The sequence below is a fragment of the Argiope bruennichi genome, chromosome 3 (genome assembly GCF_947563725.1).
Source record: "Argiope bruennichi chromosome 3, qqArgBrue1.1, whole genome shotgun sequence".
Lineage (NCBI taxonomy): Eukaryota > Metazoa > Arthropoda > Arachnida > Araneae > Araneidae > Argiope > Argiope bruennichi.
This window is the reverse complement of record NC_079153.1, coordinates 49714682-49740206: the sequence shown is the minus strand read 5'-3', so window position 1 is coordinate 49740206 and position 25525 is coordinate 49714682. Positions and strand designations below refer to the sequence as shown.

General features: G+C 28.3%; 1 protein-coding gene across 6 annotated transcripts in view; it reads left to right on the top strand.

Annotated features, from left to right (window-relative positions):
* The window catches only part of LOC129963793 (cytokine receptor-like), a 237786-nt gene that overhangs the window by 142071 nt on the left and 70190 nt on the right, over nucleotides 1-25525 (top strand). Inside the window, exon 1 of one of the 6 annotated variants that reach the window (XM_056078352.1) lies at nucleotides 11209-11440. The exons of 4 other annotated variants lie outside the window; for them this stretch is intronic. The gene's annotated coding sequence lies outside the window, so the exon portion shown is untranslated. Of the gene's footprint in view, nucleotides 1-11208; nucleotides 11441-14642; nucleotides 14749-25525 lie in introns of those variants that run through there. One more of the 6 variants, XM_056078350.1, reaches the window with a different exon arrangement.

Here is a 25525-nt window from a genome sequence, read left to right as displayed (position 1 = left end):
TTCCCATTTGTTACAGTCGCAAGCGTCTTTAAAAAAACTCATTTTGGTTCTTTCAACTAAAGTGAAATGTTAAAGTGAATGTTTTACAGCCCCTAAAAATGCCATTGGGTTCATTTCCCAAAAACTATTCAATGATTTTTCAAGTAATAAATACAACCTGCGGAAGTAGTCTTACCAAAACTTTCTCGCATACACACCAATAAAATTCTCATCCACTTCCTTCCGTAAGACCACGAATTTTTTGCATGGCATTGGTGAATAATAGTTAGGAAATATTGATTTTTGGCACGAATTTAACATTTTCATTCGATCTGTAGCAGACATATGTAATTTGGACACTTTTTTGATCGGCTGATAGTCATCAAAATTTGAAACAAAACTGCTGTTGTAAACATAAGATAACGCACAAAATCTCATCGATATTGCTTTTATGCTTTTACATATATGCAAAAGTTCAGTCCGACAGACGGTCAACCATGTGACGAATTTGGTTCAAAATTTAATATTTTAGAGGCTAACTATTCCTCTAACTTTATCTACCTATATTTTTACATTTTGTATTTATCGAGTTTACTTGTTCGTAAATAACTATACAGACTTTTTGTGAATGAATCTCGCTCAAAATTTTGTATAAATTTTGAAATATGGTCGTAATTCCAGATATCAAATTTCAGCCATTTAACTCGAAGCGTGTTTAAATTATCACTTTCATAAGACAGGTGTATTCCCAAATATGTAATTTCCTGACTCGTCGAGGTCTAAAACGTGGAGATTCTTCAAATTTTCCATTTAGAATTTTTTAACGATTGCAATATTTTCTCCATACTTTGTATACGCGAAAGTAAAATTCTTTAATAGGTTTTTATAAAATGGCATATCACAATCTCATTTTTTCTGAGTTAGTTTTAAAGGATTTAATGTAATTTTCATAATTTTTTGCCTACATTTATCAATGAAATGTTCACAAAACTTTTTAAATGAAGAGTTCACAAAACTTTTAAACATAGGAACCCATCTTTGTAGAAATCGACTCTACAGGGTTCCGCTTCATTCCTAGCGTATTGAATCCTTTTTTTAGATGAACTGCTCACGTTCTTTCCCAAAAAGGTTTTATGGATTAAAAACAAACTTTTGTTTTGGAAAAAAATGTTCATTATTAAATATAAGAAATGTTTGCACAAATGATAGTGAATCTTTTCGAAATTAATCCGTTCGCAATCTGAATCAAACATTAATAGCGAAAAGAAATTTCTGATTAGATGGGCGGATCTCATCTGTCACGAGTCGCTTGTTTACGTATTGGGCCTATTTTGTCGTATTGTTACCGTATAGCTTGAAGAAGGTTTTAATCCCTTACCACATTCTTGTAAATTGTGGATATATACATACGCATTTAAGATCTTGTCGCGACGGCCAAACACTGGTTCACGACCTGCACACTTGCAGTTTAAAAATCTGTTTAAAAGCATTGTGTTCTATTTTAATATTTAAAAATTTTGAATAGATTTTTGTAAATTCTCTGCGTTTTGTTTAGCTGATTGTAATGTGGAGTTTCATAGCTCTAATGCCAAATTTTATTATACTGTATCAATATCCTAAGTATAAACAAAGGTTAACGTTTACCTAATTTTTGATAACTTTTTTTTTCTTTAATTAAAGTAGTTGATATAACTTTTACTGATGGAAATCGATAAAAATATCTTTCAAAAACACCTTAAAGCATTAGTGCGAAAAAAGCTAACGATGAGAAATTATTGTTAAAAAGGAAATTTCAATGCCATTTTTGAGTTTTAAGTACAGTAAGATAAGCACTAAAAGATTTATGTCTGAAGATTAAGATAATGCAAATTTTATATCTTCTGTGCCATGATAAAATCAAAAATTATATATTCGATTATTACTTAGCTATTTAAAATTTCCTTTCACTTGATGGTAAAATACCAACAGAAACTAATTTTGCAAAATCAGGGCAAAAATAATAATCGTGAATGTACCTAACTGTTGTGAGTTATAGCATTTTACAATCCCGCTGACAGTTATCTTTCAGCGATTTAAGCCGAGTGAGCGTCTCTTGTTTTTTCAGAAGCGTCAACTAGGGTCAAGAGTTAGCTATTTCATGCTTCACATTCGCTTGCACAACCTCTTTTTACAGGAGGGCACATTCACACACCTCACAGATAGAGCACAGAAGAAGATCCGCCATGCCCGAACTGGGACTCGAACCCGGGACGCCAAGATCACGGGAAAGACGCGATACCCCTATGCCAGGATGCTGGCCGTGTACTTAACTAAAAGTCCAAAAACGATTTTCAGTTGAATCTTTAATTTTGCTCCAAAAAAAAACTATTTCTTTGAAAATTGTTAGATTAATGGTTTTTAAAAGTTGTATTCATTAATTCTGCCGGTTATATTATTAGCTTTAGATCAATGCTACATTATTTGTTTTAAATTAGTTTACAAACACATTTTTCATTATTAATAATGTCTGAGATATATGATAGTGTGTTGATGCTGATTGCTCTGGAAGCTAGGACAGATTTTGTCCTAGGAGATGCCGTTTAACTGGTGAAATATGAAATTGATAATTTTTTGTACTCATTCAATTCTATCGGTGTATGTAGTATTATATAAGATCGTCTTATTTGCGCCAGATATTCAGCGGGGTTTTTTAAAATTTTGAAAAGTTGTTATAAAACTTAGCACCTTCTTTTTCGTACCTTGTTCTCCAAAGACATGTATTTAATAAAATTAATATAAATTTTACTGTTCAAACTTTTAACCAATGGTTCTCCTCGAAACTTTCTCAGCTTTCTAATGAAGCTGTTACTCTCCCCCTTACACACACACACACACACACACACACACACACACACACACACACACACACACACACACACACACACACACACACACACACACACACACACACACACACACACACACACACACACACACACACACACATACACACACACACTCACACACTATTATTATATCACACTAACATTCGTCTATGCTTATGATGTTTAAGTGTGTTATTAATGATGATAAGCATCTGCCTTCCATTTTCAAGATCGATTGCAAAATAAAACGACGACTGATCCCGACAATTTTATTTTATTCTATACCAACGAAAACCACAACAAAATTATCTAGACATTACCGCAGTGCCAGATATCTATTTTTTTCATTTTAAAAATCGTGATATTTAAATAAGTCATCAATGGCTGCTAGTCCCCTTTTACTTTCCATTCTTTAGATACATCGCAAATCTTATTAACATGATTAGTGAAGAGCTGACCGTTGAAGATAACTAGTAAGTTGTAAAAGTTTAACGTAAACGCTATAAAATCGAGATTATATGTTTTACTACAGGTTGAATTTAATTCATTTGTTTCTCGTTTGCCATGCATTTGTTATTTTACCTAAAACTGTTTTGGAGTAAGACAGAATTTTGAAATTGTTTACTTCTGAAGAATCGGATGTTTCAAGTGTGAAACAATGAAAAGTTCAGATAAAAGGAATTTGTTAATGGAGGATATAAATCTTTCTGTAGGATTTACTATATATATTTATTTAAAAAAAGGAGCAAGAAATGTTGATTTTTAGAAGCAACATTAAAAAAAATTACTTATATAAAAAAACCTTAATCATAATAATATTACAATTGCAATAATTCGTACAACTTTAATAGATGAACCTTAATTGTTACTTTGAACAATAATGTATAATTAAGTTTAAATAGTGTTTGTAACTTATTTCAATAAAAGGCAACAATATCTAAATAATAATTAACTGTTGTAACAATATTGCAAAGGTGTAACAATATTAATAATAATGTGTTGAACTCATTCTTTGCTTGCTTTTCTTGACTGACGGTGAGCTTTATTTCGACTGCAAATCAACGTTTGATTTTTCAAAGTATTTGTGGTTAAAAAAACTGTAATTCAAAATGACGAAGGAGATAGTAATTACTGTTTGCGTTTTGCTCTCCTGGTTGTGGAGCTTGTTTGAAATATTCTGCAATTTTAACTTTTGGTACTGTCTCCACCTTTTTCCATATGTGGCTTTTCTCGTGATTTTGAGCAACTTGGACTCTGAACGCAAAAAGAGTCAAGATGTAGCTTTGCAAACAGGAACTGAATTTATTGAGATTATTGAGGTGAAGGACGTTTCGATTTCAACGACTGAGGAAACGAAACCTGTATTTGAACTTGTATTGCTTCTTGCCAAACATTTTGCAAAAAAATATTTACTCAATCTGAACATTGATACTGAAATGATTATGATGATTTTCCGGCAAATACATGTGCCATACTTGCGATATATGTACCAGATGAACATTAAACAAAACAGCTTTCTGGACAAATAGTTCAGACTCTTCCGCATTTTCTTAAAATTTTCAGCTGAACGGCACGCACAATATAAACTTTTTGGAACATTTTATGATTGAAACTCCATTATAAAGAGACAGTTACAATTAAAACCACCGAAAAACATCTGGGCATAAACTGCAAGAAAATCTGCTCACCTCGTGTAATAGTAATATCAAGAATTCTCCGAATATTTCCTTATTGTTGAGAAAAAAGAATAGAAGCCAATAGAAAATCATCCTCGAGACAATCTACTCTGGTATCTCCTCGTCGTTTTTTGAGTATTTTGTAAATACTCCTGTAAATATTGTATATAGTGTTTATTTTTATTTATTTTGTTTGTATATATATTATCACTGCGGACACTATTTTTATTGTTTTGTTTATATATCACTGCGGACTTTATTTTTATGTGAAGATAATTAGTTTCTTCTGATACTGTGAAGATACTTTTCCAACTGTGACTGTGTAAAGCCTTATGAAGGCACCACGGACTATGACATTTGAGCCTACACTTTAAGGCCGAACCGATTTTGACTTCTGCCTCTGTGAGGCATCCCGGACTTTGACTATTTAGTAGAACTTCTGGTGGACATCTAATTTGAAGAATGAAAGAACATCCAAGACCAGCATCTGACGTTGGTATTATTGAATAAACTGATGTCGTAAACTGTAGCGACATAGCTCTGACACTTGCTTCTGGTTAATCTTGTGGTCTATAAGAACATACAAGACTGAATCTTATTTCTCTGCATCTTCTGACTTGGCGACGGCATCTCTGGTACTTGCTTCTTAGAGCATCAATGAAAAGACTCTCTGTTCAAAAAAATATGCTTTTCCTTACAATAGTCAGAATTTGCAATAGCTGGTTCACTCAAAAAATAAAATTTCGGCTTCACCCACATACATGCGTATTTGTTTTCTTTATTTTTATAAGTTTTTGATATTATCTCTATTAACCGCCTCCAGAAAACACATGACTAATCCCCATAATTAGCAACATTAACTATGTTGTGTTAGCCAACTTTAAAAGATGCAAATTATTCCACTTTTGGTAAGCTGAAAGCATTCGTAGTAACAAATAAATAAATAAATAAATAAAATAAATAATTAAATTTTTTTCTAAAAATTAAGAACAGAGAGTGCATTAAATATGTATTTTAATATTTTATCTGAATTTCTATATATTAACAGAGTAAACGCACGCACGCACACACACACACACACTTAACCGTTTAAATTTGTCAATCTTTGGCAAGGCCCTGAATTCCACGTACTCAGACATTTTTAGAAGCATACAGATGAGAATTATGTTCTTCGCAATATAATAACGAAAACCAATTGTTTCTGCATTAATTATTGTAGGGCATTGAAGAACAATAATTTCGTAAATTCGGTCTTCGTTGTGAATCTAACGATTTACTAGATCTAATAATAAAATGATAAATGTTTTAGAAATATGACTTCTAAAACATTTATAATCTTAAAAATCAAAATGAAAAAATAGAAATTATTGAAAATAAAAATCACTGAATATATTAAGATATCTCATTAATCTTATTCAGCTTGATGGCTTTAATATAAGCCAATTGCATGAGATTTCTGTCGGGTCATTAAATCGTGTTGCTTTGAAGTTTTTAAAATGACGGAACAATGAGGAAACTTCTCTATTTCAAAAAGGAAAAAAAAAGCACACTATGAATACTCTTAGTCAAAAAATAACTTTTTTTTGAGACTGAAAAAAAACTCGTTGTTAATGCAAAGCTTTAAATGTGAAAGTTATTATCTTTAGGATTAACAGTAATTATCACTTTTAAACAGTTTTTTTTTATTCTTAATATACTAATGAATAGATTTTTATTTTTATCTAGATATCTCTTTTGAATTCTTATCTACTTGTCATTTTATATTTCAATTGAATGATTCCCAAACCTTTAAACCGCATTTTATAAACCGAATCTATAGCGACCATTTCATTCTTAGCGCATTAAATTCTTCCAGCTTTAATAGTACATTTTTTTTCTAAAAAAAATTTCATGGACTAAGCGAGAACTTTGTGACCGAAAAAATATTTTTTATTAAATATAATTTTACAAAAAGTATTTCTAATTCGTGGCTTGATGACGATTTTAAACATATGTCAATTTTTGTAAATTATGTAAAGATACGTATATATTCATTCAAAATCCATCAGAAATTTGCGCATTTCCAATATTGGCCCAACAGCATTGAGCTTATAGGCTTCCTTCATATTATGAAATACTATTAAACCGATCATCCCGTATCTCATTTTATTTAATGCAGATAATTCATCGAAAAGCTAATGATACCCGCTCTCAGTCAATAAAACAGGGTAAAAGACAGGCAGCGGTCGATTCTAATTAAAGGCTGTCCCAAAATTAACGCAAGATTTGAATTTGCCACCATCCGTGCAGTAAAATGTTGGCAACCTTATTAAAAAAGTCATTTGACGGCTGATAGTTTAGAATTAGTAAAATGGAGCGTTACAAGATGGAACAACGTGTTAATGCAAGATTTGAATCAAATAACAAATACGCTTTTTTTTTCCTCTTTAAATTGTTATATTTTTATTGAGTAAGTACACAGGATAGGGTTATGTATAGAATAACACATAGGGCAAACGGCCTCCACGGCTGTGCTGGCACATACTCACTCTTTTGTCGAATTTTTCCATGGCCATTTTGCATAAATATGGCTGAATTTCATTGATGCAGCGTTGAATTCCTTCTTTCAATGCTCGAGTGCTTGCGAGCTTATTGGCACAGATCTCTGATTTCAAATAACCTCATGAAAAGAAATCATATGGCGTTAAATCACACGATCTAGAGGGCCAATTCTCACATTTTCGAACTTTTGCTGCCAGACTTTAATTAATTTTGAACTATTGTTTAACGTCAAGCAAGCTGTTTTATCATGTAACCCTCCATTTTACTAACTCTAAGCTATCAGCTGTTAAAGGATTTTTTTAATAAGGTTGCCAACACTTTATTGCACGAATGGTAACAAATTCAAATCTTGCGTTCATTTTGGGACACTCTTTAGCTAGTATAATAAAGACTGGTTGTTAACATAGTTTTTTAAATGATTAACGAATAATGCCGAATTCATATATGTCTTAATAATTATATTTCGTTTTGATGTCTTAAAATTTATCAGTTTGGTTGTTGAGCATCTCTTCGTTTTGTGTTTGTAAAATTGAATAGTCTCGCAATGTCTCATTATAGACGGTGTATAACAGTCATTTTGGAACACCATATACAAAAGTTGCATGTCTCTTCTTTAATACAAATGAAGTAGTTATTTTGTATATGTTCATAAATGCGCACTCAAGATTTACGCATTTATTCTTACATTTATAGTGATACTACTATATTTGATTTAAAACAATCGTTTTCATTTAAATTCACTTAAGTGTTTTTTTTAGATTCATTTGGGTTTAGCAACGGGACTAAAGTACTAAACGATTTGCTCTTCACTTGCATATATTTGCTCAAGACTTATTGTGGTCATTTCATTATTTCTCATTGTTCGATTGTCATTTACTGATTTTGAAGCAAAATTACGAATTTTTGATGAAAACAAGTGCTTTTCTCCGAAATAATTATTTTGATATTTATATAAAAATAGTTGTGAAAAACGGAAATAAAGGGGGAAATTGCGGGAAAAAGTTAAAATAGAGAAAATATGGATAAAGCTTGAATAAAAATATATTGTTTAGAAAAGAATTATCTAAAATAATGTAGTTAGAATTAAATAAAAATTTCAGTTCAAACTACGAATAGAAAAATTTTCACATTTCGGTTATTCGTTTTTGTATAAAGTGCAAAATTCATGAATATATTCATGTTTTCTTATTTTTCATCTGTCAAAACTTTATTTTTTTAGGAAAAAGTGGTTTAATTATTTCGTTAAGGAAAACATTTAAATTGACTTTCTCTTAAATTACCTGTTAATAGCCAAGAGAAAATAAATATGGGAAACCTAAGATAAATAAGATAAGTAATACAATAATATTTTTATGATTTTTTGAAAAGATAAATGTTTCTATAATTTGATATTCATAGATAAATTTTAATTCGGACAACAGCTTCAGTGGTACTCTGTACCACTCTATATAGAGATTATTTTGATCTGTTTTGTTGTATTGGCATCTCTAATTATGCTTGAATACGCTCCAAAGGCGAAGATGAGTGCTTTTTGTTAATTTTTATCGTTGCATGCGTCGCATTTTTATTATTTTACAGTATTTGAAATGCATTGAAAAGAAATCAGGCACAAATATTTCATTTAATTCATCAATCACTGAGATGATAGATAAATACTTGTTATGAATATCACAAAAGCCGCAGAATGAAGTTTAAATAAAATTGCGAAATGTCATGAACAATTTCTTATTTTTTGTTAGCTAGAAAAATTAAAGAAAGTTTATTATTTTTATTTCCTATCTTTTATGTAATGATTTATAGTATTTACATAATATAACTTATTTATGAATAGGAATTTCAATTTATTTATTTGTTATTATTTATTTTCAAAATTACAAACACACCAACAAAAATATGCACAAAATTAATACAGAAGTTCGTTTGAATATATTTTTATATATTCAATTTTTATGTATTAGAAATCTTTTTAAAAACTTGAACATATTGAATTAAAATGTAATTAAAAGCAATGAATGTAATATTTGAATGTCATCATAGTTGTTTAAATGAATAGAAATAGCATAATTTAATTTTTTATTACGACAAAATATCATTAAAATTAAAAATTCAAAACTAAACTAGTAACCACACTTTCTATACCATTGCTTTTATAAGGATTTTACTAATTCATATTTCTTAAAATGTGATGTTTCTTTTAAAAATTAATGTTGTGAAGATTCTTTTCATACATTCGTTTATTATGTATTAGAAATTTTAAAAAATGAAGTAAAATAAAAATAAATATTACAATGGAAAGTATTGTTTAAACTTCTATATAAAAGTTTTTAAAATAGAATGTCAATCTTAAGGAAAAAACTGCATGCAGCAAAATTTCATCACTGATTTTTTTTCACTTAATTTTGAAGGTAGTGTAAAAACCATTTTCCTGTAATATATTCAGAAGTTATCTCTGACAACTACTTGTTTCAACAAGTTGTACTTTATATTTAATTAATTACATTTCTGTTTATTATTTTCTAAAGATCTCTTTGAAACGCGCATTCTTAAAGTATGTTTGTCATAAATTTGATGGTTCTAAATCCAACAAAACAATGTAATATTTTTATTTCATCATAGTACTTAAATTAAAAGAGATGGCATCTTTTAATTTTTTATTATGATTAAATATCATTAAAACTGAAAATATTAAGCTAAGGTAATAACTACAGTTTCTAAACCATTGTGTTTTTATAAGGATTGCTCTAATTCATATTTCTTAAACCATGAACTTGCCGAAATTTTTTTGGTTTTTATGTTTTTGAGATTAAGAATTTTTGCAATTGAATTATTTTTTTCATAGAGTATTCAATTCCTTCCGAAATCTTAATTTTCACTCCATATGGTTTGCCTCTTCATCTTCAGAGTGCAACTGCCTCTACTGATCTTTCAGGATTGCTGGTCGAAGAGAGCGAATTTCCTACTTCGGAATGTTGCTCAACAAGTGTCAGTTAGACCTCATCATATCAAGTGGCCGTCAGAGATCTGTCCTAAATGCCAGTTTTGTTTCAGAGATGCTAATGTTTGCCCCTAAAAGAGTTTCACCGCCCAGTTTCATGTTCCGTGCTGGATAACAATTGTCTTTTGATTCGATTTGCTGATTTGTATACTATGCGTGGCTCATTTGTTAACGAGTTGTTCAGTATTTCGATTTTCAGTTATCTTGCTCTTAATATACAAATTATTTCAGTGTTTTATCCTTGCATGCGAGGTTTCATAGGCATTTTATATTTAGAAAAAATCATTTCATACATTTGAAAAGCATTTATCAGAAGAAACCAATTTCTGTTGCGGAATCATGTTGAAATAAATCACCTTTAAGTAGTTTCCGATATTATTGGTCCTTTTTATAATGGTTTTCGGAATATTAAATATACTAAATTTATTTCGTATTTTTTAAAATTAATAATATAAGATTTGATATTCAGCCAATTTTAGGTATTAAAGAATTCGCATTTTGTGATCTCAAGCAATTCGTATTATGAGTTCTTTATTTAATTAGTTTCTTAATTACTTCTTTTACTTAATTAGACTGATTAATTAGTTTCATATTTAAACATATTTTCAATTTAATCAACATATTATTTATTGATGTGTTGAAATGGGAATATGTATATATAATATGGTTAATTTTTTAAAAACTTTTTTATGTATATATTATTATACTACTCATGTATCTGCTCTTAGTTAATGAATCTACGAATGAGTAGCGTATCTTACAAAACATTGCTTTCGGAAGTGGCAACGGTTGTTTTGTAAAACTAATCATACTCTACTTATTTTGTAATGTAACCGCATCATAGTTTCTAAAATGGAGTCTTTCAAATCGATAAGGAAGTCTACTTTCTAACCACCACCTTGTCATCAGCTAGAATCTTTGACGTCAGGAAAAAAGAAAAATAGAAAGCATCGTTTGCTGCTGTTTGATTTGATTGCTTCAGGTAGATATAGATTTTGCAATTCCAGGCCTTTCTGTTGTATTTTCTAGAAGCATTCAGCTACCATTTGTCTAAAATGCGATATTCTTTTGGTGTTTAAAGAAACATCAATATATCAAGCGGATATATCTTTGATAATAAGTTATAGAAAACGATTAATAATGCACACGAAAATTTTGTTATTGTTTTGTAAATGAAAAAATAATGATTTTCGTTGTTACTTTTAATAAATTCTTTGTGCCTTATCGGAAACTAAATTGCACATTTATCGATACCGTAATAGAGATCTGCAAGGTTTTGGAAAACGTCAGAAATTCTTATAATTGAAACTGTTCTATTGCCAAATGCTCCTTCAACTCCTACAAGCAAGTTTTATTATTTAATATTGGATTGACTTAGAATGAAGGTAAAAGATTTATAGTTAAAATGTCGATTATTATTCAATTTATTATAATTTATTTCTATTTAAAATGTCATTTATTATTCGATTTATTATAATTTATTTTTATTTAAAATGTCGATTATTATATGTCAACGCTTTATTATTTTATATAAAAAAAAAACTCAAAATATTGTAATAATTTTCAATTTTCTCATTTCAATTCATAAATGTAAAATTTATTTTCCATTCAAATTTATCTTCACAAATATTTTTACTTTACGTGCACAAATGAATAAAAATAAACCAGATTCGAAATTTAATCGAAAATCGGCAAAAAAATCAAATACTCAGGAAAAATTAGAAATAAATAGCCTCGATTATTAACTTTTTAAATTTTTCTAAATACAAATTCAACGAACTTTGATTAAAAAACATGAACATTTTTCAGAAATAATTTATACAATTTTTTTAAAAAATATAGAGAGATCTTTATTTTAGAACAAAGCTGTCAATATATTTCAAATTGATATAAAAGAAAGTAGCAATTGCAATAAAATTATCAATGAAATTTTGATTTAATAACGATCGAATTTCGATATCACTGAATTTCTAAAGTAGGTTCTAGCTTTGGCGAAAAATAGCTGCGTTAGATTTTATGAACAAATTAATTTGCTAGAAATAATATTCTATGCTATGAAAATATATTTAAAGGATTGTTTTATGCATTAGCTATAAATGCGATCAATTAAATGAAATTAAAAAATAGGATGCCGGTACATATGTCATTTGATCTTTCTAAAATAATCCTGATATTTCTAAAACGAGAATCTAATGAACTAAACTAAACCAATTTCAGTGTTTTGTATTTTCCAGCACATTGTGAATTTTTTCATTTGAATCGTAAAAGAAGCATACTTTTTTAAAATTTTATATAGAAAAACTTTAGCATACAGTACTAAAATCTACAAGTTCTTTGTATCGGGAGAGAAGAGAGATATTCAAAGACAAAATAAAATATAGGATATTAGAATTTTTATAGAATATTTAACTATTAATATTTAATTTATTACATGAGATATTTAAAATTAACTATACTTGTAATATACAGAGGAAAACTAAAAAAAAGCTTCAATACATTTTTATTTTAGTTATTATTTTTTTAAAAAAAGTAACTTATAATTTATAGAACAACAAAACTCTATGTTCTTTAAAGAAACTTTGAAGAACATAATTAAAAACCATGCATTTCACGTTAATTTTATTTGCGTAATAGCGTTTTATTCTGCTAAAAGGAACCTGTCTTAAGTATGCAAATAACCCTGAATTTCTCTAAAATATTTGTTTTCAAAATAAATTGTTATAGAATTTCGAGCACGATATAGTAGAAGAAACATATAATATGTATTAAATACCTGACTTTCAAATTTCAGTCATTATTATACTAATTTTGAAGAGAAGAATAAAATTATTATATTCCAAAATATCAAAATTGTTATAAAATTATTGATTCCAATGTTTAAAAAATTCTGCTTCGAAATTCAATTCAATTTGAATTTTACTACATTTAAATGGGGAAAAAAATTCTTATTTCTCGTCTGAACTTTTGAAAATCTTTTTTTTTTTTTCAGTTTATCTATGATATCTAAAATAAGCTGATAATTTGCATTTGCAAAATTTTCTTCGATTAGTTAAAACTATTAATGTTTCTATGAATAGTTTGTACATCATGTGCAGATTAGAAAGTATAGAAATAATAAATTTACATCTTTCACAACAGGTTCAAAATAAGTACTATCTTTTAACGGCGCTCTGCTGTTTGAATTGGAGAATGAATGCTAAATGTTTCGTAATTATTTGTCTTGATCTTAGCAAATGTTTAAAACATTTTTCCAATCAGAATTTTGAAATTTGCTCGATCTAAAAGTATTGAATTATTCCTGAACAAATCTTTTAGGGTCGGTATTCTTTTTCCACCTCCCTTTCGCGACTGTGACTATTGGAAAGTATCTGTTAATCGCTGTCACCAGAGTTTCAGAGACAATTAAACGATTGTCTCCAAAAATTGACACTAACCCATTGTCAATAATTTTCTTCGTATATAAAAATGATAAACCTTATTTTTGTAGCTTTTATTTTATGTTAGTAGAGAATGTTAGTCGAGTCTGTTTACTTAGGAATCAGTCAGTGAACGTAAAAGGAAAATAATTTCAAGAACATTAAAAAAAAAAAAATTCTAAGATTACTGTTCTGAAATTTTAACAATACTTTATTTTAAAATGAATTAATTCATTTATACGGTCTTTGTAAAGCAACTAGATGTACCATAAAGAAATCTCGGAAATTTCGCACCTGCTCAAAACTATAGGCATCATAGGCAACTATTTTTCCTATTTGATAATCCGATCTGGCGTGTGAGACTTTGCATCATGTGCATAAGATAGAAACTGCTTAACATACCTAAGCAATAAAACATACATCATAAAAAAATAAAACTGCACATAAAATATGCTTTAAAAAAATGAAACGATTTTTTGTTGTTATTGTAATGCGACAATAACTGTTACAAATGTGCGAAAAAAGGAAGACGGGGTGAAGCACTATTCGGAGAATGGAACGTTTCCAATTTTTTTTTTTTTGCTTGATTTTTCTTTAATTTCTGGAATATATAGTTTTACGTATGCAACCTAAGTATCATTTAAGTAAAATAAAATTTCTTTTTTTTCTCCTAAAATATAAAATGAAGTTTTCAATTATAAACTTTTGTCACATTAATAATTTTTAAATTCAAACATCTATTTTCAATCATTGTTCAAAATTTCGTTTGCCTTAAAAATCTAATTATAGATCTATCAGCTAAATTTTAAATCAAGATTCTTGAAATAATGTTTCTGTTCCGTCCATGTATGAATCGTCTGCTAATAAAATTCCTAAAAGTTTTTCGACTCACATAAGTTTCAATAAATTTCTTTTTTCTTACTGTATTTTAAATGCTATGAAAATGAAATCAACCGTTAATCAATAAGCTCAAGTGGAACATCATTTACTGAAGAAATGCCCCTGTTGTAAAAAAGAGTTTTACTTCATCTGGCGAAACGAATGATTCATGTCATAATTTCCCGGCACTACTTGGCGAGTTTGGCTACCTTCTTTGGCGAGAAGTGTTCCAGTTGTTCCAACCCGCGGCTCATCGTGTGCATCGTGATGGAATGTAAACAAGTTATCCCGTATTATTGTGCGCTCTTGCTTCATTCGGATAAGCGTACAGTTTTTGACACTGACTAATTTTTGCTTGTTGTTTGGATATTACCGTTATCTTTCGGCTGACTGTTAAAGTAAGTTTTGAAAACACATTAGTTCTCTCTTTTATATTGAGGTGTGTGATGTTTTTCATTCTGAATACCTGATTTTTTTTCTTTTTAAAAGATGTTCTTATTAAAGAGAAACATTTCCTTTTGCTAGTATACATTTTTCTTGTAAGGAGCTTTTTGCATAATTTATCTATCATTTATAAAGCTTTTATTTTGTAATTTAATTTATATATAAATATTTTAATATTTTGCTTTTTTTAATATGTCTAAGTGGTACCATATTACACTAATTCTTCAATTTTGTATTAATATTTTCATACATTTCTTATTATTAATTAAGAATTTCATTTTTATTATTAATTTTCAGTTTCTTTTAAAATCTTTTAATTAATAATTTTAAAAACTATTTATTCATAATTTGCAGTTTTTCTGCATCTATGTATTGATTTATTTTGCCGGTGTAAAGAATTCCTCATGTGTTCGTCTGAAAAAAAAATGTCCTCCTCTTAGAATAAGCACCATTTTTTTCTTTAATGCTTTTATAGTTTCCTCACTCCAAATTATTTTTATTGTTCTTCAAAGTAATTTTTGTGTTTGCATATGATTTATTTAAAAAACATTAATATTATTTTGCAATATTTTATGACTTCAAATATTCAATGATTGCTAATCTGCAATTTTATTGAAAATATAAATTTATTGAACAACTCTTAATTGATTTTCACTGGTGTTTTTGATAATTAATTAACACTATTTCAACCTTTCAATTCCGAATTTTGATTAATTTTGGCAACGCGAATGGAACTTTTATAAAATCAATGAATTTCTTAGAGAAAGGTAACTTTTTAAAAACTGAATTGCTGCTCTTTAGTGCTTCATTATAAACAAATACCAATTTATGCATTTCTTAAATTTATATGGAATAATTATATATATTTAACTATCTTAACTGAAGATTTAAGAATACTTTAGTACGAAAAGAAAATTAATGCGACATAAATAAAATTTTATATGTATTTTTACTTGAGGACAATAGGAATAATTTGATGGTCGTTTAATTGATTAACTTCTACTTTTAATTATGAACTTAATTAACTGTCAACTATAGATGCTAGTTGAAAAAAATGAAATTAGTGTTTTGCAATTGCAAAATATGTGTTCTTATTATGATTATACGAATGACGTACGAATTATTATTATATTTTTATTTATTTATATTTTTATTATATGAGAATTTTTTTTTATTTTTAGTAATTTTTGGCAATATAAATAATCCTGAGAATTTATATTATTATTATTTCGGTTCTCAGACTATTTAACTAACGATTAAATGTTAGCAAATTTTTAGAATGGTGTTAAGCAATACAAATTATTTCGAAATAAATGGATGCAATTTGAAATTTTATATCATTTACAGTCCGTCAATTTCATACTTTTAATATCATTACCCATTATTCGCATAATCGGCGAATCAGTATTAAAATTAATACTCTATTAACTTCTCTGGAAAATTTTATTATTGAATTTTTTTAATAATCATGTAAAATGAAATGAATACAGTCATTTAGTTTACAAACTTCTGCTTTTCCTTTTGAGTATTTATATGTAATCACTGATAAAATATCATATGACACATTGAATAAAAGAATCAGTCCCCAATTTGATATTTTTTTCCACCGTCGAAAACATTTTTTCCTTGCTGAATTCTAATGTAAATAGAAAGAAATGATATATTATTCATTGAATTTTGGCATATTACATATTCAACGTCAAGGTCGTTCTACATCGTTGAGCAAAGAGGAAACTGTTAGAACAATTTAACTCGATCGTGTATGCTGTACAAATCCTTTTGTGAAGTCTAAAACTACAACATTTTAAAACAAGACACGAAAGAAAATGAAGCACATTTTTTTTATCCTTCTTTTGTTTGTGTGAAATTTCATAGGAGATGTCGATGTCTTAAAAAATAAATATTGCTTTGATTTTGATGTTCCTCTCTTCACAGATTTTGCACGCAACGTGTTTTTACATTAATAATTCGTTACGAGTTTTTAAAGTACCATTCGCGAAAAAAGTATGTCGTATTCTTTACTTACAAAATATCGTCTGCGAGTTTAAAAATATTTTCGAAATATTAAATAGCATCGAATTATTACTTTCTATTAGTTGACTTAGTTGCTGTTTATCTTAAGTAATTTTGCATTCTTGAATCTTAGATAAAATATAATTGAACCTTTTTATTTTACTTTTTAATAAACTTTTTTGATAGCCTTTATCAAAAATATTAATTTTTAGGCTCGTTAATAAAAGTTAATTGTCTTTTAATATAAACTTATAAGAATTTCTTTTCAGAATTAATTAAAGAATGGATGTAATGGATGTAAATATCGGTGAGAAAAATTCAAGCCTATAGCAAGCGATAAAGATCTAAACTTTAGGAAATTCATTTGAAAATTTCTAATGCATACTTTATCTCAAGTTTACATGCTAAAATTTTTTCTCTAAAATAATACACTATACTAGAAATGGAAATTACTGAGATGAATATCACGTTAATTACATTAACTATTGGAAAAGAGTAGTTTTAATTAATAGAAAAATAAGAAGGCAACTAATCTTTACAAATGCAAATCAGTCTTAGTGAATATAAAATAGTGAAACCAAACTATAAATATGAAGGACAGATATAGATAGTATTTATGCTTTGGTAAGGAATTAAAACAGAATCAATACCTGGGGTACTATTTCCTTAAGTCCGAATTTTAATTTATTCCTCTGAAGATAATTATAACTTAATTTCTGAATTATAATATATAAGTCAGAAATTAAATTCCTTAAGTCCTGTCTGTAATTTTATAACTGGTTTTATAAACACGAAATTTATTATGTGTGCAAAATTTATATTATACGTAAAATACCTTTTACGCATTCAAAGGTTATCAAGATTAGATTTAAATCATGCGAAGATCAAGATTCAAGTTATTTCATCAGTCATTATTTCTTTCTAAAAATTTTCTTGCCATAACAGCGTTTTGAACATCACAGATGTTTTATGCCAATTCCGCTTGCTTGATTGTTTTTGTTTTTTTCTAGAGCTTATTTTTACCCTGCAACTTTCTTCAAATCAAACTTCAACCATCAAACAATAGCAAAACTGGTGTTCGTTTTAAAAACAATGAACTTATTAAGAACTGTTGATTTAAACTTCATTTTCAACACTATGAATTAAAGGGTGGTAATAATATATGTATGACCACGGTAATATAATGTATGTCTAATCTTGAAGTCTTATTAGAATCTTTTTCAATGAAATGATCGGCAAGCGAACATCGTTTTTTCAGAGGCCATGTTTGTTATTCTAATTGTTTGTTAACAAGAGATCTATTAACTATATACTTTTCTTGGGAATGCCATTCATTCGTTCCGGATAATCAAAATATTTAAATTATTATCTATTTTTTACTATATTTATTTATACATAATTATAATAATACTTTCTATTCTTGTATTTTTATCTTCTGTTATTTCTTTAATTGATAAAAAATCAAAGGTTTGCCCGGAAATACTTACTTTTTCTCTTAAATTAGATTTAAAACATTATATTTTTAGTGATTCTCTAACCTCCGTTCCTTAATGAATTGCTATTCTAGAGCCTTTATTTTGTCATCTTTTCCTTTTCTTCAGAATCGGTAACAGCAAATGTGAGAATCGATTTTTCATGTCTCCATTTTTTTTTCAGAAGACAATCTTTTTTTTCATAGCAATATCTGACTGATACTTTAAATCAACTTTCACTGGATTTAATAAATTTAATTTCTTGTTTTTTTGACTTGGGATGTTTGGGACTGCTGAGCCCGTGTAGTTTGTACAAACCATTTATCATTAGCTCTTACCATGCCTTATTAGAGTTGCTGATCATTTTCACTCTCTATTATGATACCAATATTTTTCCCGATTCCAGGTGTTCAGCCTTTGTTATAATTTCAGAGATGTCATGTATGCAGTCAAACTAAAATACATTTGAACAGATCTTATGCTCAGTGTCAGTTCAGCGTTAAACTGTTTATTAAATATTTGTGTTATAACCATAGGTTTATTAGTTTTGTTTTGTCCAAACATAAAAAAATCTTTCATGCAACCAGTCTTCAAACGCTTTTTTTTCTGTTTCTTCTGAGTTCTAAGACTCTTTAATTAATCAATTGCTACATGTCAGGTGTAAACACTTCTTGCATAGATTTGCTCTAGAAGGATTACTTTTATTCTCAACAGAATTATAACATTATAATCCGTTGATGATTGCTAGGGTTGCTCTAGTATTTATTTTTCTTTTTTAAATTTTCTTGTCAGGGATTACAAACATAACGTATGACAGGGATAACAAATCGAAAAAAATAATTCTGAATCGTAGTTGCATATTTTATTTACTGTCGTTAATGGTGAGCGGGCATTAAGGTCTTGTGATAATAAGGGCTTTTCTGCCTGAACCATTAATCATTATATCATAAATTATCGTACTGCGTGATGGTTTTTGTTACTGTCCCAGCCTTATCAAATTATACTCAATGTCTTTTGGGTACAAAATATGAACTTCTATTGAATGGGTCATGTCTCTTAATAAATGTTTAAAAACATTCAATGTGTTTATATTTTGATGTTTTAGACAATTCTTTCTAAAATTGTTTTAAGTTTAAAAAGTATTACCGTTATCACGTACTTTTGTTTTAAACATGTGTCCCGTAGTCCTGTCTTGTCTAAAATTGGAATCTTGAATCAAAATATTATATGGTAATGCCGTTATTATCCTTAATATTAATTGTTTAATTTAATTTATAATGTTCGAAAATTGAATTCTGCAACTTGAAAAAACAAAAGATGATTCCAAATATGTAAATGTTTCCAGATATGTTGTCTTTTAATACAAGATAGTTAATGAAAACAATTTCTTTGATGAGAATTTTATAGTTAATCACCTTCATGCTTTGCCATTTCTACTTCATTCGTGTACTTTTATTCGCGAACGGAAACTTATAAATAAATCAATTTCATAATACTCAAAATGCTTTTTGCTTGGCGGAAAAAAATGTTGATATAAAACATTGAGAAATCTGCTAGATTATATAATGAATAATGAATAAGTTCGGCCTCCAAAACTACATAGAAAGCCATTTTTACTTTTTTAAATTGAAGTCTTTTAAAATTTGATTAGTTAAATGTCGTAAGATGCAATCGCTTCAGAATATCGAAGTTTATGAAACTTAATCTATTGAAAAATACATTGAATCTATCTTTTACTATTGTAATTAATCGTCAGAAAAAGTAAAAAATGACGTTATTGATCTTTTTTGTTTTAGCAATTCTATTGTATTCTCAATTTAAATTCTTTAAAAATCTTGTTTAGGTAATTATTTTATTCATCTTTCTTTTATCAAAATTCATTTTTCTTAAAACTTATTTTACTTTATTTAGCATTGATATTCAATGAAAAATATTGATGCATATAAAATTGTATTTGCGTTTCAGTTATTTTTCGTTTCGAATTGCCACTGAATATATGGAAACAAAATAATAAGCACATTGCATGCATAATATTAAGCATGGTTTATTTTGCATAATTTAAAAATAAATGTTAGCATTTTTTAAGTGAAATATTCTGATTTAAATAAAAAAAAGAACCTATTGTGTATGAAGATGTCCAAATTCATACAAATTAGGTACTTCCAAAATTATATAAAATATATAAATGGTATAGAAATTTATATAACAATTAATACATGATAAAATATAAAACCATCTTTTAAATACTTTTTTAATAAGTAAAATTCGAGTGGTTCAATGGCTTCTTGAATGAATCATGATTTCGATTTCATTGATGAGAAGTATATAGCGAAAGTTTATATTCCATATCCAAACATTCGACAAAAATATGAAATTTGAAAACTTTTGCTTGAAATATTGCTTTTAATAGAGAGTTCGGTTAGTAAGACAGTCATAGGAAACATTTTTATGTAAAACTGTTTTTTAAATAAATTTTATAATTTTAATAAGATTGAAATAATATTTTCGTATTTATTTCTAAAGGCTTTTATTCAAATAATTGAAACATTTTTAATTTATAGTTTATTTTAAAGTTAGTTCAGTCAGTACTGACTTAATAATGTTATTGTAATTATTAATAATTGCGAAATCTATTTTCTTTTCTGCTTTTATTCTTTATGATATGTCGAAAGAAATACAAATTTTAAAAAAATAATATCTAACTGTACCAGAAATAAAGATTCTTAATTTATGTTGCCATGATTTACAAATATCTTTTGATAGTTTTGAGAAAATATATTTAAACTGTGAGTATTTAAAGTTTTCTTTTATTTAAAAAAGTATTACTAATATAGACACCATTCTAAATTATATTAAACTGTTTATACTTGTTTTAAAAATTATAATACTTGATGCAGGTTTTTCTTTTTCTTTTCATATTCAAACTGAAACACTATTTAAAAATTCTGCAAAATTCAAATATGCTGCTAGAGCTTTGGAATTCTCTTTTAGATGGTGTCGGATTTGGGTAGTATTAGGGATTTTAATAAATTTGAATTAAATAAAAATAAGAAGAAAATTAGTATGTTAGACATTAATAAAGGTAAAATAAACTAAGAATTTAGCTTTATATCGTCCTTTAATATATTTTTGCATCATTTAAAAATTAGCATGATTTTCCATATTGTTTTTACTGATTGGCATCTAAGTATCTTGCAAGAGATTTCATTGTCGCAGTTTCTCGTACTTTGCTATATAACTCCATTTATGATCGCTGTATATATAGAGAGTGAATGCCGATGCGGTTATACGCTTTTCATTGCCCTAGGTAGTGTACATTATCTGGTCTTTCTTTTAATAAAGTGATAATTTATGTTCGCATTTCAACACATTTTTAAGTTAAATTTTAAAAAGTTATTGTTTTATGTTAGGTTATTTTTTTTATTTCAATTATTATGATTCCTGATTGCGCGGCATCTACGTTTGCATTCAATATTAGCCAAACAAATTCTTTGCGTTTTTAAATACAGTAATAAAAAGGGACGTAATGAAACAAATTGGAATCTGATCAATTAATTTTAATATTATACAAATAAATTGAATTGAAAATTTTTAATAATATTATCCTAAAATTTTACATTTCATAAAATTTGACTATTTTTATAAATTTATTGGCAACCAGGCTAGTAAAAGTTTTTTATCGACTATTTTTCGACTCAATCCAGTAGTCTTGTCTGTTTAGCAGCGGACTAATCAGCCTTGTCGGAAATCCAACTCTAGGTGGACAAAAGTTAATAAGGAACAAGAATTATTTATTAAATGTACTTACTTACGCATCCAGACACGGGAGCACATTTGATTAAAAGATAAGTAAAACAATAAACTTTACAAATAGTGTTTATTTATAAAGCTTTTATATAAATGCCCGATGTAACTATTCTTCATTTCTCTGAAAATACACCATCAGTAAATTAGTATATGCCATATGTTGGTAAACATTTCCCAATTGATTAATGTAAGTGCAGCACGAGTGATGTTTCGTTTCGAGGCACTTTTCTGATATTCCCGACGGCAATTTCGTTGTATGTGCGTAGCGAAGTTAATTTCAGAAAACTAGAAACATTTCTAGACATTTGTCTCTAGACAAAACTACAGGCGCTTTTTCATTGATGTTATATATATATCCATCATGACTAAAATCAGAAGAAATGTGGAAGAACCGAGAATTATGTTTCATTCTCATGTGGACTTGGAGCACCTATTTTGGTCATTTATCCGCAAACTAAGGCGACAGTTTCTACCATACCATAGATATTTTATAATTAATATTTTGAAAATTATTCAATTATGAAATTGCAAAATAATTCGTTTCTTTTGTATTGCTGAATATTACTTTTACAATATAGTTTAACATTATTGACTTTTTACTTGAAAAGGCCTGATAGAAAAAAAAATTTACTTTTACACACTTATCAATGACAAATTTTAATTTAAAAATATTTATTACCCTCAAATACTTTGATTATGTTAATTATATTGTTTGAAAGTCAGATAAATCATGTTTTAAAATATAAAGAAACTGAGATTTGTTGTATTGAATCGTATCTATGAAATCGAATTATTTTATCCATGGAATTCTAAGAATGTGGATATTGCTTTCCAATTGATCGTAAAAAACAGAAAAATAAATAGATAAATTTGTTTACTGAATGAATGAATGTTTGCAATGAAAGTTTTGCTACGTTGATGCGTCATAATTAAACGACAGCAACGTTCTAGACCACAGTGTTGGAAAGTTTCTGGTGGCCCATGTTTCAGAAAGCTGCCTTAAGCTAAAAATGGAATGTTTTCTACTCTAAGAGGTCAGTGTCTGATCTCAACCATGCGGTTCCCACTAGTGTGTTTTTGAAGATATCTCGCAAGGCCAGAATTGACTCTCGAAAAGTGGAACGAGTTTTCATCTCGGTGTATCCCCACCCTCCAACTGGACGGGGAGGGAGCAACTTCATCATCTTGACTGGCTTCGCATTTTCACGTGCCCTGAGGCCACATCATTAATTTCAAAACTGCCAGACAGTTATGTTGTTACTAACCGATTAAGCACCAGCGTCACGTTTCCACGGCCAGAACTTGTCTTTCTTTGTAATAGGTATAAGCAGTTTTGTATGGATCCAGAGCTGGCGCTATCAGTCTCCTGTCCAGATTTGATTGGTATGCCTTGATGGTCCACTCTGAAAGTGGTGCAATGATACGGACCTTTAGATTTTACTTCTCGCGAGAATTCAGGCAGTGTCGCAATTAAAAGGATGGGATGGGAAAAAGACGTGATATCGATATCGGGGTAGGTCTTAAAGGCAAATGATGAAATAATTCCGAAAAGAAATCTGAGAGAAATGATTTTAGCTCTTGCCAAATGACAGCTACTTTCTTTTTCCTTGAATTCCAAGTAAAAAGCTTAATTACTAGTCTCTGTATTTTAGTAATGACTACTAACTTTTTTATCTCTTGGAAGACGCTTATCTTAAGAGGCGTGCTCTAAATTGCATCTAGAAATTTTGAGACAAATAGCATTCTCTTACACGTGCGTGCGATGTCTTGTACTAGCACCATCATTTATTGTTATCTTGCTGAGAATGAGGTTCAATTTAGAAGAAAATTCTGTATCTTGTTTTTGTGTTGTGTATGGAAAAACATTTTTATCTCTTATGTATGCATGTTGTTTTTGTCAAAACAAAATATACTTTGTGCTACAGTAGAGTAAAATATATAAGTACAAAAATTTAAATTTAAGAAATCCCTCTTTGAAGATTTATATCAAAGTACTTTATATATTAATTGTATTCTGCGCGAATTATTAAAATGCATATTGCCTATTAAATAAATAAGTAGAAATCGATATTATATTGAAATAATTCTCAAAACAAGTTATTTCTTAGGTAGTTTTTATTAACATTAAAAAATATATCACAACTAATAAAAACGATTTTACGATTTTTACGCTTTTATGCTAATTATCTTAATTTACCCACTGGAGCCAAATTTGTTTTTGAAACTTACTACCTTATATAACAACAGCGGCATCTCAGATATGGAGTGCTGTTTGGGTAGTTAGTTCTGCCTTCGTTGGGGGGGGGGGGGTACCTCTCTATAAATGGTGGTGGTGCTGCATGGATCTATCACTGATGATAGAGCTTATCTAGTATGTGGAATAGTTGCATGAGCGGCTGTTAATGGAGATGTCTTTTGCATCAAGCGTAGAGCTTGATGCTTTTGCTGCAGCAACTCAGATAATCCCGAGTGCTACTTCAGGGCGGGGGTAATGCTTTTCAGATTTTTACCTGACCCCATGTATCAATATGTTTCAATTAATAATATTTTAACATATCAGATTAGTACAATATATTATAATCATTGATTCAGAGACTAATATATGCAGATTAATTCGAATATATGCTTGAAAAGTTTATTTAAATTGTTCATCAACTAGTAGTAGTACTTTTATTGTTAAAGTCAAAAGCGATGTCTCAAATATTATTTAATAACATTTTGTAAGACCTGAAACAATAATGGATCAAATTGCGGCAGTAAACATAATGAGACCACTTTAAAAAAAAAAAGAAAATACTGGTCAGTTTACTTATAGATTTCAGTACACTTTTAAATCTAATTAATGATTTATTTTAAGCTAATTTTTTATCTTAGTAACTTTTTTAAAATGTACATATTTAAATTTATTTATAAATGTATTATGACTTACGTTTATGTTGTATAAACGTTTGTACGCAATTATATTTAAACACTACTTGGTTTTATAAATACTATTATAACTAAGTGAACACAATGAAATAGTTAAGGAACCTGATCATTTATACTTGACAGTGTTGATATTATATTATTCATAATTCAGATAAATGGAAAAATTAATATTTTTTAGTTCATAGTATTTGTATTTCGTACTAATTTATTTATTTGACAGTTAAATTTTTTTTTCAATTGATCTATCTGTAATCTTCCTCAATCCAGTGTTTATACGCAGCTTCGTAATTGGAAATCCACCACTAAACTAATTCCTTGCTAATCAGAATTTTTGTGAAATATTTGGTCACATTTTTTTACTTCGCTCCTGCAAAGATTTTGAATATGATAATGTTCAAATCTATAAAATCGGTATATTGCACTCATTCGGAGGAGAAAAAAAAATATATCCGCTATAAAAATACAAGAGAAAAAGGTATACGCCCTTCTTAAGAAAATAACTCGCATATTG